The 16,941-nt window shown below is 30.6% G+C and overlaps 1 protein-coding gene across 3 annotated transcripts in view; it reads left to right on the forward strand.

Annotated features, from left to right (window-relative positions):
* The first annotated feature begins 10,164 nt into the window (after positions 1 to 10,164).
* The window catches only part of AGO1 (protein argonaute-2), a 60,867-nt gene continuing 54,090 nt past the window's right edge, over positions 10,165 to 16,941 (forward strand). The window contains exon 1 of one of the 3 annotated variants that reach the window (XM_065510621.1): positions 10,165 to 10,234. The gene's annotated coding sequence lies outside the window, so the exon portion shown is untranslated. The remainder of the gene's footprint in view (positions 10,235 to 16,941) is intronic. The other 2 variants (XM_065510624.1, XM_065510622.1) reach the window with 2 other exon arrangements.

Raw genomic sequence — 16,941 nt, forward strand, 5'->3', positions numbered from 1 at the left:
TTTAGCAGAATTTTATTTTTATTTCAAATAATACAGAAGGTAGGTATTTTTTTGTTTGTTTTTAATAATTGTTAACAAATTTGACTTTCGGGTATTTCCACTGATATAGCGTAATTGAAATAATCGAAAATATTTAATGCTTAATTGCTGTTACCATACAATCGTTTCGTATAGTCAACCCGTGGTCCCGGGAATTCCCGCATGGAACAAATTATTCAATTTATTCGTTAAAAAGCTAAAAAATGTCTGGTTTAAAAATGTAATTGGATATACATAAATAAAAATCAATTTAAGTTTTTACTGAACGAAAAATTTACCACTTTTTTCGATTTATCTAAAATCGGAAAACGGCTATTTGGCTAATTTGTTTTAAAATCTTCGTAGTAAAATTCGATATTTGGCAATTTTTTTTTTAAATGTTCGCAGTAGTCCACAAAGGTTTTTTACGCCCACCTGTCAAATGCTGTAAATATGTGACAAAAGGTAGTGACATGGCATCTGGAAAATGGTTGATCGACCGCCATCTACAACATTGACCAGATTTTTTGATAAATTTGAACGAACGCTGCTATACTCCGAAATGCCAAAGTATTATACTTGGAATCAATCGTCAAAGAAATTTCAACGGCGGAAACAAGGCATTCCAGGTTTCCCCCATTTATTTTCCAACGACACATTAGGTCCATCCGAGAAACGATGAGTGTTTCTATTTGCGTTGTTCAAAAATCTATTTTTTATATAAAAACTCACAATATCTAAAATCGCTAATAACTTGGCCAGTAAGCGTTTAATCAAGAAAAGCAGCACGATCTGTGATCACTTATATGTATATCTGACAAAAACTCTATTTTTTATGCATATAAAAACTCAAAATATCTAAAATCGCTAATAAACTTGGCCAATAAGCGTTTAATCAAGAAAAAGTGCTAGATCTGTGATCATTCATATTTCAGACCAAAATTCGATTACTTATATAAAAACTCAAAATATGTACATTGATTTACATGTATACTGTTGTTACTTTGACCGGACAACGTCTGTCGGGTCAGCTAGTATTCAATAAAAATTTAATATAAAGGGTTAAACTGACTCGATTTCTAATTTTGGTTATATACAAACCTGTCACCATTTGTCATTTATATGGGAATGCCTTCAATTTTCATCAGATTTTCTTCTACATTCATTAGATTCCAATTCTATTAATTCGCAAAAAATTAAAATTTTATTTTTTTTTATTTTGTTTTGTTATTTTTTGATTTAAGTAAAAATGTTAATTAAAACTTGAAGAAAACCCAATAATATTAAACAATTCAATTCCACGGAAGGGGGTGATATTCTAAAAAATTTCGTTTTACTCTTTGTGAAAAAGCAAAATACTAAAATTCCATTTTCGATCGGAATAGAATTCTGTGACAGTCGTGAACATTTACGAGTTTTTGGAATAATTTGAATAATGAATTTGGTCTATTTGGGTTAAATAATTTTTGGTGTATGAATCATTTGCATTTGTTTTGGAGCTTTAAGCAACTTTTAGCGAAAGTCAATGGGGTCAAAGTGTGGAAAAAAAACGACAACTGTCTTCAGCGGCAGATAAATTCAAAATTAGCCGAAAAATATTCTGGTCCATATACAATTATTCGATTTCTACCATCAAACATATACGAGGTCGATATGAAATGGAAACGGAAATTATTCTAGAGAAAACTATCAAATATAAGAAATTAGCTAATTTTATTGTAAACAGTTCTTAAAATAGATAAATACACATAGATCGGAAACTGAGGTAAACAAAATTTATTTTTTTGCAATTTTTTTAATTTTTTGGAAATTTTTCTAATTGTTTTTTTTAATTCTTTTTTTAATATTTAGCGAAAAAAAACTTTTGGTAAAAAAAAAATCGACTTAAAAAATATTTTTCCGATTTTGACCCATTGTAGGTCCAACTTAATATGGTTTTATATACATACGTCATAGCAAAGGTCTTTGAAATATCTATCATTAGATATCCATATTGTCTATTTATTGACTTAGTAATCCAGATATAGGTAAAAAATCGAGGTTTTTTCCTCATATCTCAGCCATTTGTGGACCGATTTTGCTGATTTTAAATAGCAAACTTCTCGAAAGCATGTCTGACAGAATTATTGAAGATTTGGATCCCGAAGATATCTGGGGTCTTCAGAAAATTGATTTCAACAGATAGACAGACGGGCATGACTTAATCGACTCCGCTATCTATAAGCATTCAGAATATACATATATACTTTATAGGGTCGGAAATTAAAAATGTAGAAATTACAAACGGAATGACAAACTTATATATACCCCTCTGACGAAGGTGAAGGGTATAATAAATCTACATATTTGTTTCGATTTTTTTCTAAGTAAAAGGAGTTTTTAAAATAAATAAGAGAATTAAAATATATTTTATTTAGTGGTTACGTCTATCTGGTTTTATATGAAAAATCTAAAATCATTCATACATCGTTAATAAGAGGTCCTAGAGGAAAAACGACAATAATCCGTGATCAACTTTATTTCCCACCAAATATCGATTTTTATATAAAAAAATCTAAAAGCACTCATAGATTGTTAATAAGAGGTCCTAGAGGAAAAACGACAATAATCTGTGATTACTCTTATTTCCCACCAAATATCGATTTTTATAAGAAAAATCTAAAATCACTCATAGATCCTTAATAAGAGGTTCTAGAGGAAAATATACAATAATCTGTGATCACTCTTATTTCCCACCAAATATCGATTTTTATATGAAAAATCTAAAATCACTCATATAACGTTATTAAAAGGACCTAGAGGAAAAAAGACCTAAGTCTTGCAGCAACAAAATACATATAATTCAATGTATTTTGTTGTTGTGTCAGTCATAAAATTTCTGAGAGAGTAACTTTTTTACTCTCTTGTAACGACTGCCTGCAACATTCATCATGTTTATAAACATGCCCATCAGTAGAAGCTTCTACTTATCAACAATGTTGATAGCATGCAGTTATTAGCATTGTTTGTAAGTAAGACAACACTAAATGTTTAAGCTGCTAACATTAACATTAAAAGCTCTAGAATTCGAGTATTCTAGTTTTGTCTGTTAAGAACAATCGAGGCTACTCGAATGAAGATGGCACTGTGTATAAATAGTGACTGGTTTTGCAGTAGTTACTGAGTTAATTATAGGCGCAGCTAGAGTTAATATCAACTGCATTCTTGTACATTATAAAGTGTAATATACAGTGGTTGACAAAACAATGGAAAGTTTTCCAAATATTTCATTAGTGGTCTAAAATCTGAAATATTTTTTTAAAAAATTTTAACATTTTTGTAGTATGTTATTTGTATACTTTTATTAACTTAATTTAACAAAAAAACAAAGGACGTAATTAATTAAATTCTAAAAATGAGAAAACAAAATTAAAAGATTTCCTTATTACGGCATTGACAAAACAATGGAAACTTAGGCAGTATTTTAACAAATATGGTCTAAACTTAGCAATAACTCAATATTTTGTTGGGTATCTCTTATTTTTTATAACTGCTACACGTCGACGATGCATTGAACTAGTTACAGAGTCAGTGGTCTCCTTTGAAATATTTTGCCATTTCCTTATAACCGCCTCCGATAAATCTTCCTTCCTGGTGTAATTTTGGGTCCTTATTTTATGATCTACAACATCCCCATATCATAATATTGCCACCGCCAAATTTTACAGTCTTATTTGTGTACTTTGGATATAATCTTTTTCCCATTGGTCGTCTTACAAATGTTCTCCCATCACTGCCTCTTAAATTGTATTTGGATTCGTCGGAAATGAGGACAGTATTCCATTTCTGTATCGACCAGTTTAAATGACCCCTGGCAAATTGTAGACGAGCAGAACGGTTCCTTTTAGAAATGAGTGGTTTTTTCACAGGACGATAGCAACCAAGACCAGCCTCATTTGCCCAGCGACTAACTGTTCGGGTACTTATTTCTAAATTTAGGCTATTAACAACCTCTCGAGGAGTTATTTTTGGGAATATCTTGAACTCTCTCGCTATTAAATTATCTTGTCTAGGAGTAGTCTTACGAGGTCTTCCACCTAAATGTTGAGTTTTTACAGAACCGGTCTCACGAAATGTCTTTATAATTTTTGAAACTGATGATTTATTTATTGAATATTTGTCACAGATACTTTTTTGTTTTAACCAGCTTTAAAATCGTTAATTATTTTATTTTTTAAGTTTTCACAAATCTTAACTTTAGCCATTTTCGTTAACTTTGAAAAAAGCAATTATGCGAGAAACTTAGAAAAAGAAATTGTGAAAAATTACCAGAATTTAAAAATAAAATAACTGTAAACAGGATGCTTTTTACATCGTTCTTTTAAATATTATTTTCGTTTTACACTACTTTCTTGCAGAAATTTAAAAGTTTCCATTGTTTTGTCAGTAGCGAAATAGTGAATATATTTAATTTTGTTCCCTTTTTTCAGAATAAAATTAATTATGTTGTTTGTTTTTCAGTTAATTTATATAAATAAAACTATACAAGTAAAATACTAAAAAAAAAAAAATTTTATTTAAAAAAAATATTTAAAATTTTGGGCTACATATGGAATATTTGGAAAAGTTTCCATTGTTTTGTCAACCACTGTATATAAAGATAAATCACACCAGATAGATTCATAATTGACCATATAAGGCCCACTTCCGAAAATGACTTTAACGATCATAAAACTCTTAAACATTTTGGTATCCAAAATAATTCAACTGAAAAAAGTTTCATATATGAAAATTATCACAATTGGTCATAGCTTCCATGTAAGGACCACCTCCGAAAATCACTCACAAAAATAAATTATTGAAATTTTATAAGAAAAATATTTTTGCTCATTTACACAGTGTAGAGTCGATCTTGACCGTAATTAGTTCTAGATTACGGATGAGACTTCATTATTGAAAGTAAAAATTACCTTCTGGTTAGTGCGGGTCTTCGGAACGAATCTCTCAGACACAATACTCTAATACTTAAATATGATATGGAACTTGAATATACATATAGCTAGTGGTGACGGAGTGACGGAGACGGAGTGGTATCATTTATATTTGATTGCTTGAGTACTGACAACCAAACAACCTAACCAAACATATATTTAACCCTAATTATATTTGTACCGTTACGTTAAAGATGGCAACCTTGTACCGTTAATAATAATTACCGCGAATTTATTAACGAACTCTCTTTATTTGTTAAAAAAGTTTTATTTTAAGAGTGTTTTCTCTAGCTTTGAATGAGCGTGAATGAAAGAAAGAGTCAGATATATGAGGAGAAAACAAAATAAACTTTTATTCACCAACACATTGAAGAATGCCGAATAATAACAATAAATTTGCAAAACAAACGAGAGAAACACAATTTTTGTAAATAGCCATCCTTGTTTAACTGCAAAAAGCCGCTATTTAAAAAGCATTTTCAATTCAATAAATTTGAATTATTGTTTGTTGTTGCTGTTGCTGCTGCTGTGGTTCTACAGAGGCGCATAACACAATTACCAATTTGACGTACTGCGAAATATGCAAACACACTCACACACACACATGTTCTTACATACATACATTAAGATACATTTGCAAAAAAAAAAAGTATAAAAAAAACAAAACAATCCGAAAGAAAGAAGAAAACAAAAATATTCGAAAGATATTTTGAGAGAGCGTAAACAGAAACCAAACAAAAATTTCCAGTAAGAAAACGAAGAGACGAGCAAATTAAAAACAAACAAACTCTCAGCCGGGAGAGTAATAAAATGTTATTGTTTTGTTTATATGATGCCTATAAATGAACGGAGATGATAAAGTGGATTTTCATAATGGTACCAAAATCAATGGCTTTGGTACTTTCAATTTTTTCACTTTTTCTCGAAAAGTGCCATTAAAAGTTTAGAAATTTCAATAATGCTTATCTATATGGGATCGAATTGCTCGAACAATCGACTTATACGACAATAGTTCGTACTGGGTGTATAGTAGAGTATCCAAAAAACCGGTTAAAAAAACCGTTTAACGGTTGTGGTTTTTGTCTTCAAAAAAACCGGTTAACCAGTTTATATTAAATTTTTATTTAATATGAAAAAGGTCTCTTTAATTTGTGGACTCTAATAGAAAATGTATTATGAATTGTTTACTATATCTTCGGAAATTTAGCTTTTTATGAATTCTTAAGGCTCTATCTTTATGCAATTATTTTCTATCTTTTACGAAATATTGCCAAATGATATAGTTTTCTATAAAATAAATCAATATTTTTAAAAATGCTATCAAAGTTTTTCATTAATATGTTTGAATGAGCTTTAGAAAATATATTTCATTAAAACCGGTTAGCCATCTTACAAAAACCGGATTGTCAAAAAACCGAAACCGGTGGAGTTTACAAAGATGAAAAAACCGGTTGACCGGTTTTCGGTTTTGGATACTCTATACCAGCAGCTCGTCACCAGCGTGGATTCTGTAAGATGCATATCACCACCACAGCATTATCCGCCATAGTCACTCAAATCTCACATGGCTTAAATCAGCAGAGGCCTTGTGAACGACTATCCTACTCAAAACTCCGTAGAGTTAAATAAGGAGTCCCTCAGGGCGGGGTCCTGTCGCCGTTCTTGTTTTACTTCTACCTCTCTAAACTCCCAGTACCCCCACAAGGTGTGGAGGTAATCACCTATGAGGACGACTGCACCATTTTGGCGACAGTTCACAACGTTGATGAGTTTTACGGTTTGGTAAATGGTTATCTCAACGAAATTCACAATTTTTTCACTGTCCAACTATCACCAACGAAGTCATCGGCAACACTCTCACCATCTGGACGAAGGAGGTAAAACTAAACTTAGGCATCATGGTCGACGGCGTACAAATTCCGACAGTGAACCACCCGAAAATCTTGGGTGTTACTTTTGATACCCTTTTTACATCCTCAGCACACGACACTGCAAGCAGTCAAAATGCAGCCTTAAGGACTGACAGGCTGAATTCAAATCACCTCCGAACACCACCTTCACAAGGAAACTAACTAATTTTTATGGATTTTATTAAGTTTTTTTCCTTCTCCTATAAAGTAACAAAAAAATCAAGTTACGCCTTTTTTATCGATATGTATATTTAAAAAAAATGTTTGTCAGGTTATAGAAAAACCGAATATGTTCGTGATGAATACAACAGCTGAATAAAACACACTTGTGATTTAAAACAGTCCTTATGGATACATATTTGTGGAAATATTTGAAAAATTAATTATGAATTACATACATGGAATTTAGTAAACAATTTTGTCCGTAATTAGCTGGCCACCACTGTATATGGGGGATCTCATGTCAAGTGAACCAACTTTTGAAATCGATGTCTTCTGATCGGGATGAAATTTGCTCTAAGGTTAGTCCTATTGGATAGTAATTCAGACACAATTCAATAAGATCGGTCAAGAACTCTCTGAGTTAGAGGGGGTGGAAATTTGACATTTTGGTCAAACAGGTGTTTTTTGAAAAAAACTTTTTTCTCATCCATGTAACTTATTATCTAGTGTTCATAGCAAAATGTGTCCCAAATAGTTTACATAGCTATTTCTTCAATCTGTAGAAAAAAAATAAAAAGTGTTTGATTTTTTTTTTCAAAATCAAAAATTTGTTGGACTTTTATTTCAAAATATATCTATCAAAATAAATGTTTTGTAACTCAAGTCATACAATTCTTGATTTTTTTTGCAAAATCTAAAATATTTTTTTTTTCAAAATGGACCCTTTTTTTGATCAATAGAAAGCTTAGGTATATCCTTTAAGAGGTTTTTAGTCGCTTAGTAGGATACTTTGGAGCGAATTTAGTGCCGATCGATTTCAAAATTTGGTTCACTTGACATGGAATCCCCCATATATACCGTTTGAATCCCAACGGTGTGCTATTATGTCATATTGTCATAATGTCCTAATATAGTGAACTCGCGAAAACGTGAACATTCGAAAGTGTGAACGTCTCAGAAACATGAACAAATTTATTTTTATACAGAATATTCTAAAACTGGAAGCTCTAAAACGTGAACACATTTTTGTTTTTTCTTTACTTTTTAAACTTTTTTTTTTTAAAATTGGGAAATCCCCGAATTGAGTAATCCCCGAATTGAGTGATGATGTAAATATACTTGAATTATTGCAAAATGGTTATAGTGTCAGTGGTTTGGCAAGAAAATATGGTGTTGCTAAATCAACAGTATGTTCCATTACCGGAAAGCGTAAAACACGTACATCTGAACTTCCGAAAATGGAAAAAAAAACTGTACAAATAGTTCCTTAGCATGCGAAACAAAAAATGCAGGTAAGCGGAATGATGCTAAAAGCAAAAGCTTTAGAAATTCACTAACAAATTAAAGAAAGTGATCGTGGTTTTAATGCCAGCGATGGCTGGCTTCAAAAATTTAAGCCAATTTTCCTCAAAATTTCCGGAGAAAAGCTTTCGGCTCAGCCACAACATATTGACCCGTTTAAAATCAGCTTTATAATGCTGACGAATACGGTTTGTACTGGAAGCAGCTACCAGATAAAACATACGTGTAATCATTGGAGGAGAGTGCTCGGTGGAGCTTTTAGATTCTATTAAAATTGTATCTTTAAAAGATGAAATAAATCTTTTACAATCTGCATAGAGCCGAATTTCACAAGAAATTTTACATAAATGCTGGAAAAACCTTTTACATTTATTTATCTTCAACCAAAAAAATGTTCGTATTAGTTTCTTGTAATTTGAAGTGTATTTTTTTTTGTTATTTATTTTTTTATTTATCAAATGCAAAGTGAGTGAACAAACTCATAAACGTGAACCGTCTTGGTAAAAATTAGTTCACGTTATCGCTTATATGTTGTATATGTTGTAATTTAATAAATTTACTATTTTTATTGTCAATTTATTGGAAAAACAAAAAAAAAATTAAAAATATAAAAAAAATTTAAATTTAAATTTAAAATAACAATTCGAATATTTTTTTTTTCTAAAAAATTAAAAAAACAACTTTGGAAAAAAAAAATAAATTTTGTTTACCTAAAAATATTTAAAACTTTTATTTTGAAGTATAATTTGGTGAAGGGTATATAAGATTTGGCACAGCCGAATATAGCACTCTTACTTGTTTTATTTCAAATTTAAAGAAAATCAAAATGAATAAAAAATAAATTTTCTTTATTGGAAGAAGAAAAAATAATAGATTTTGTCAAAAATAATGAAATTCTATTTAATTTCGTTTCTGTTTTATGCCGCAACGCACCCAACTGAAACGAAAACAATTCAGAAAAGAGACGGTGACGAACACCAACGTTTTTCAGTTTTCGTTATCGGCGCCGGTTTATGCGGAAACCCAGCTTAATTTGGACATGCTGATTACAATTTAAGTTAGTAGATCACAAATCACAAAAGGGATCGTCGACTTGTAAAATTATAATTTCCATGCATGCTGGTACAATTTGCAATTCCCACTTTTCTCAGTACTAATTGGCGAGCTTTTGGGCCGTCACGTTATCACTATCAGAAGCAACAACAACGCACACAAGTATTCATACTTTTGAACACACATCCATCCATCCCACTGTTTTGTTTTGATGGTGTTGTGTATCTGTGTGGTGGGCCATTGTGTGATACAAGCTGAAATATTTTTTGCACTGTATTGGACTTTTCTGTTTTAAAACGCAATAAACCTTGACAGGAAGCATACGCAAACAAATAATAACGTGTATTAACAAAATAAAAGTAATAAAAAAAAATTATTCAAAAATAATAATTTAACACAAGAATGAATAAAAAGAATTATAAAATTGTGTGTTTCAATACAAAAATAAGAAATTTAACAAAAATTTGTTTAAATTAAAACAAAAAAATAAATAAATGATAAGAGAAATACATAGTATTATATTATGGTGTTGAATTTTAAAATATTCGCCAGTGAAATTCGTGCAAAATAAAATAAAATTTAACAAAAATCTCTATTGAACATAGGTACAATTTATTTAAAATGTTTGTTTAAATAATTAAAAAGAAAATCGTCATTATCATCATAACAAACACAGTGGTTAAGAAAGAAGCTTTTTTTGTTTGTTTTGTTAAAAACATACATACATATGTTTGTAAGTACATATACCTATATATTTGTTGGTTTGATAAAGCTTACATTAATTTATTTAAAGTGTAGAGAGTACAACAACGTTTGGATGTAAGTTTGTTGTGAATACATACATTTCTGCATACATATGTATACATTTAACTTTTTATTTATATTTATACATACATACATTCATACATACATATGTACATAGTTGCAAACTACATACTCTCACTTTTCTTCGTCTTCTCCGTTTGTCATCTTGTTTTTTGTTGTTGTTAGTGAGGAGTTAGGTGAGTGGGGTACCTTTTTTCTGTTCATTCATTCCACTTCTATCAAAATACAAAATAAAAACATTTATGTATGTATTTTTATTTGCAGGGAAGTGTGTATTTTCGTATTTGAAAAAAATCGTCAACAACATTTTAGATTTTTATATTTTGTATTCGTTAAAAACAAACCTTTTTAGCCTTCCATTATACAGTGGGGCCAATAACAAAACAAATGTCGCACAGTGGCGGAATTAAATAAAGTGGGAATAATACTGTAATTTCTAAACAATTAGAGAAGGTGTAGTTGAGTTTAAGTTTTTAAACAGGACGGAGTCACAAAAAAGATGCCAAAATTTTGTACTCGATCGGATTTGAAAGATTTTTATATGCATTAAACACATTCAAGACAACAGGCTACACGACTACACGAACACAAATTCTGCTGGTTACAGTTGTAGTCGTGTGGCAGCTACTGAATTATTTTAAAGACGACAGCTACAAAGTAAACAGCTGATTAATAATTCAGTGGTGCCACTTTAATAAAAAATAACCGTACAAAATTCCAAAGTAATTAAGACTGAAACAATTATTTTGAGTAAAAATATATATATGGTTATAATTAATCTGAAACTTCTCTTAATTAAGTAAAAAAATATATTTTTTTAAGCACTAATTTGATTTACATTTTTTTTATTATTAGCAACACTATTTCTGTTTTGTAGTTGACAAAAATAGAAATTAGCCTAATTCGGCTACATCGGCATGAGTAGTTGTGTGGCTGTGCTGTCGTTAAAATAATCGTCTCCATATAAACGTGTGCATTTTATTTTTGACAGATTGAAGTTGGTAGCCTGCTGTCTTGAATGTGTTTAATGCAATAGACATACATATGTATATGGAATATAATGCTTTAAACACATAGACTACAGCAGGCTACCGACTGCAATCTGTCAAAATTAAAATACATTATTAGTTTATATGAAGACGATTATTTTGACGCCATCACGGCTACACGACCACCGCACAGTGGTATAGAAAAATAATGAAGGAAATAAATCTGCAATTTCTAAACAGTTAGTAGGATTTGAATGAAATTTGACATGCACAAAGAGGAAGTGTTGTCGATTTTAAATTTTGATCTCATGGGCCCTTAAGTGGCGTGGCCAGGGATCCCCAGAGTAGGGTACCTCGGGTATGTTAATTTTTTAAAATTGTCCTATTTCTTCGTTTGTGTTCTCGAATTTATTTTTCATTGGACTAACAACAAATGTATATGTCAAATAAAAAAAGAATTGGTTAAAAATCATGACTGACTCCAAAGTTATACTTCAAAATACAAATTTTAAATATTTTTAGGTAAACAAAATAGTTTTTTTCTCAATGTTGTTTTTTTTAATTTTTTGGAATTTTTTTTTTTTTAAATTTTTTAAATTTTAAAACTATTTTTTAGTGAAAAAAAATTCCGGTTTAAAAATATTTTTTCCGATTTTGACCCATTGTAGGTGCAACTTATTATGGTCTTATATACGTCGTTGCGAAGGTCTTTGAAATATCTATCATTAGATATCCATATTGTCTATATTAATGACTTAGTAATCCAGATATAGGTCAACAATCGAGGTTGTCCTGGTTTTTCCCTCATATCTCAGCCATTTGTGGACTGCTTTTGCTGATTTTAAATAGGAAACTTCTTGAAAGGTTGTCTGGCAGAATTATTGAAGATTTGGGTGCCGAAGAAATCTGGGGTCTTCAGAAATTTGATTTCAGACAGAAAGAAAGACAGACAGACAAAGATCCAGAATATAATAACAAAATTTCTAAGAAGATATATAAGCAATTTATACTTTCTGAAAAGCTAAATCTACATAAAATATTTTAAATGAAAAAATATTTAAATTTTTGATACCGAATTCTCAAATCGCATAGGCCCAATATGTTCTTAATTATTTTGTAAAGGGTTCCGATAACTCTGTCCCTGATATGGATATTATAGCCAAAAAAATAATATTATAACTGTAAAATTTTCATAAATAAAAATTTAATTTCAATTTAAAAATTTGTATCTTCTCAAAAACTCAATAAAGGTACGGTCACACATGGCAAATATTTACTCAAAAAAGCGTAACCACATTTTTAGCACAAATTTCTTTGACGTGTTTACTCTTACAAGTGTTTTGTAAGATCAAACAGCATCAAATAAAATAAAACTAAATATTTTTTTTGGATTGTCTTAAGTATAAAGAGTTTTTGATAATAAATAAAAGAATTAATATAACTACTCTTCACCACTTATATTGGTATTTTAACACGGTGATGTCATTGGAGGCAAGTACTTACCACCTTCGCTTACAAATAGGGAGTTAAATAAGTATAACATACAAAATATTATTTTTCATCTCATTCATATCACATGTGCATATTTTTTGAAAATATTTGAAAGTTTTCAAGAAGTCTTCAATTTGTATTAGATTTTAATCAACAACAATTTAATCAATAAAACGTTAAAGCGTTTTATTATGAAATAATTCTGAATTTCGTAAATCAGCGCATAAGCAAGTACTTATGTATCAGATTATATGACAGCCATTACTAAACTACTTATATGTAATGCAGATGATATGAAGTAGTCCATGAAAAGTAAGCTGATCAGTAATTGCAAGTCATTACCAAGTTTTTGCTGGGTAGTTGTCATCTATAGTTTACTGGATAAAGTAGTAGGTATTTAGTATAAATTTAACAGTTCTTACTCCTTTATAACAATATTAATGTCGTGATGGTATTATTTTGACCACAGCTGTATATTTCCAGAGAAGTTTGTATTTTCGTGTTTGAAAAAAAACCAACGTCGAAAACATTTTAGATTTTTATATTTTGGGAGAATCCATTGGGTTATCTCATTTCCGATTTTAACGAAATTTAAAATAGTTATTATGTATCAGGTGCAAAAATATGAGGTCTTAAAAATTGAAAAAAATAAACAATTTCACGAAAGTGTAGATAAAAATATCACTTTGAATCCGATGGAACACATTCACCATAAGCTTTGGTGAGCAATCGATGTCTGTAGCACATTTTTTTCAAATTAAAGAAGTAAAGCAAAACTTCCCGCATATGACGCTTTGTTGGCACACAATTCTACATTTTCGATGGAAATAAAAACGTTGCTGTTTACACTATAATGTTCAATAACTATGTGAGAATATATGACAGATATGTACCCTTCAAAATGACATACATATATGTTATTAAAAACAAAAACCACGTTCAAAAGATACGCCATCTATTGTAAATCCCGCATTTTTAAGTCATACACCCAATACTATTAACTTTTTTCAATTCATTTTGTAAATGATTAAAAGCGAAATAAAAAGAAAACTGATTTGAATAAATAAAAATTTAATCATTCAAATGTTGAATGAATTCTGTTATAAAGTAATTCCATTATGAATTAATTCAACGATGAATGAATTATATTTAAATAAAGCTAAAGAATTAGATCTTCAGAATGGATTTATGTTTTTATACCCTTCAGCTTCGTGAGAAGGGTATATATAAGTTTGTCATTCCGTTTGTAATTTCTACATTTTTCATTTCCGACCCTATAAAGTATATATATTCTGGATCCTTATAGATAGCAGAGTCGATTAAGCCATGTCCGTCTGTCTGTCTGTCTGTCTGTCTGTCTGTCTGTCTGTCTGTCTGTCTGTCTGTCTGTCTGTCTGTCTGTCTGTCTGTCTGTCTGTCTGTCTGTCTGTCTGTCTGTCTGTCTGTCTGTCTGTCTGTCTGTCTGTCTGTCTGTCTGTCTGTCTGTCTGTCTGTCTGTCTGTCTGTCTGTCTGTCTGTCTGTCTGTCTGTCTGTCTGTCTGTCTGTCTGTCTGTCTGTCTGTCTGTCTGTCTGTCTGTCTGTCTGTCTGTCTGTCTGTCTGTCTGTCTGTCTGTCTGTCTGTCTGTCTGTCTGTCTGTCTGTCTGTCTGTCTGTCTGTCTGTCTGTCTGTCTGTCTGTCTGTCTGTCTGTCTGTCTGTCTGTCTGTCTGTCTGTCTGTCTGTCTGTCTGTCTGTCTGTCTGTCTGTCTGTCTGTCTGTCTGTCTGTCTGTCTGTCTGTCTGTCTGTCTGTCTGTCTGTCTGTCTGTCTGTCTGTCTGTCTGTCTGTCTGTCTGTCTGTCTGTCTGTCTGTCTGTCTGTCTGTCTGTCTGTCTGTCTGTCTGTCTGTCTGTCTGTCTGTCTGTCTGTCTGTCTGTCTGTCTGTCTGTCTGTCTGTCTGTCTGTCTGTCTGTCTGTCTGTCTGTCTGTCTGTCTGTCTGTCTGTCTGTCTGTCTGTCTGTCTGTCTGTCTGTCTGTCTGTCTGTCTGTCTGTCTGTCTGTCTGTCTGTCTGTCTGTCTGTCTGTCTGTCTGTCTGTCTGTCTGTCTGTCTGTCTGTCTGTCTGTCTGTCTGTCTGTCTGTCTGTCTGTCTGTCTGTCTGTCTGTCTGTCTGTCTGTCTGTCTGTCTGTCTGTCTGTCTGTCTGTCTGTCTGTCTGTCTGTCTGTCTGTCTGTCTGTCTGTCTGTCTGTCTGTCTGTCTGTCTGTCTGTCTGTCTGTCTGTCTGTCTGTCTGTCTGTCTGTCTGTCTGTCTGTCTGTCTGTATGTCTGTCTGTCTGTCTGTCTGTCTGTCTGTCTGTCTGTCTGTCTGTCTGTCTGTCTGTCTGTCTGTCTGTCTGTCCGTCTGTCTGTCTGTCTGTTGAAATCAGTTTTCTGAAGACCCCAGATATCTTCAGGATCCAAATCTTCAATAATTCTGTCAGACATGCTTTCGAGAATTTTGCTATTTAAAATCAGCAAAATCGGTCCACAAATGGCTGAGATATGAGGAAAAAACCAAGACAACCTCGATTTTTGACCTATTTTTTTACCTATATCTGGATTACTAAGACATTAATATAGACAATATGGATATCTAATGATAGATATTTCAAAGACATTTGCAACGACGTATATAAGACCATATTAAGTTGGACCTACAATGGGTCAAAATCGGGAAAAAATTTTGAACCCGAATTTTTAAAAAAAAAAAAATTGAAAAAACAAAAAAAAAATTTTTAAAATTTAAAAAAAAAAAATTTTAAAATTTAAAAAAAAAAAAATTTTAAATTTAAAAAAAAAAAATTTTTTAAATTTAAAAAAAAAAAATTTAAATTTAAAAAAAAAAATTTTAAATTTAAAAAAAAAAATTAAAATAACAATCGAAAAATTTTTTTTTCCAAAAAATTCAAAAAACAACTGAAAAAAAATTAAATTTTGTTTACCTAAAAATATTTAAAATTTTGAAGTATAATTTGGTGAAGGGTATAAAAAAGCACTCTTACTTGTTTTTTATTCCGAATTAAGATTTTAATGAGTTAAGCTAAAATTTAATTAATTCAAAGGTACTCTACTAGTAAGATTTCAAAATCGAAATTGACCATGCTTGCTTTTATGCAAAATTTAACAAAATTAATATTATTTTTCGCTTCGCAAATTTGTTTCCGAAATAAACAGATTCACAAAATATGAAAATCTCCTCTCTCACATTTTAGGTACCCCAGCCGAATAAAAATAATAAGACAAATAAACAAAAATAATAACAACAAGTAATAGTGCTATATTCGGCTGTGCCGAATCTTAAATACCCTTCACCAAATTATACTTCAAAATTTTAAATATTTTTAGGTAAACAAAATTTAATTTTTTTTACAGTTGTTTTTTGAATTTTTTGGAAAAAAAATTTTTTTTTGTTTGTTATTTAAATTTTTTTTTTTTAAATTTAAATTTTTTTTTTTTAAATTTAAAAAATTTTTTTTTTTTAAATTTTAAAATTTTTTTTTTTAAATTTTTAAAATTTTTTTTTTTTATTTTTTAATTTTTTTTTTTAAAAAAAAAAAATCTGGTTCAAAATTTTTTCCCGATTTTGACCCATTGTAGGTCCAACTTTCTATGGTCTTATATACGTCGTTGCAAATGTCTTTGAAATATCTATCATTAGATATCCATATTGTCTATATTAATGTCTTAGTAATCCAGATATAGGTAAAACAAGTAAGAGTGCTATATTCGGCTATGCCGAATCTTATATACCCTTCACCTTTGTTGTGGATGCATTATTATTTTTTATAATTAGTATATAGGTATGTACATTGCCCACTTTCAGCGTACAGCATCCTAAATTTATCAAGAACACAAAAAACAACAACAACGCCAAACGAAACAAAACACCAAAAGAAAAAACAAAATACGCAAGGCAATGAAACCAACACACATCCAAACATACGTTTAATTGTATAAAAAACAACAACAACGCCAAAAGAAACAAAATACGCAAAGCATGCACATTCAAACATACGATTTGTTGATTTTTTGTAAAAAAAACCAACACACAACCAAACAAAAGTTTAGTTGTATAAAAAACAACAACAACGCCAAAAGAAACAAAACACAAAAAAAACAAAATACGCAAAGCTTGCCCATCCAACCATACGTTTTGTTGTTTTTTTGTCAAAGCATGCAATACATTGTGTTTTTTGATGAAATTT

The sequence above is a fragment of the Calliphora vicina genome, chromosome 5 (assembly GCF_958450345.1).
Source record: "Calliphora vicina chromosome 5, idCalVici1.1, whole genome shotgun sequence".
Classification (NCBI taxonomy): Eukaryota; Metazoa; Arthropoda; class Insecta; order Diptera; family Calliphoridae; genus Calliphora; species Calliphora vicina.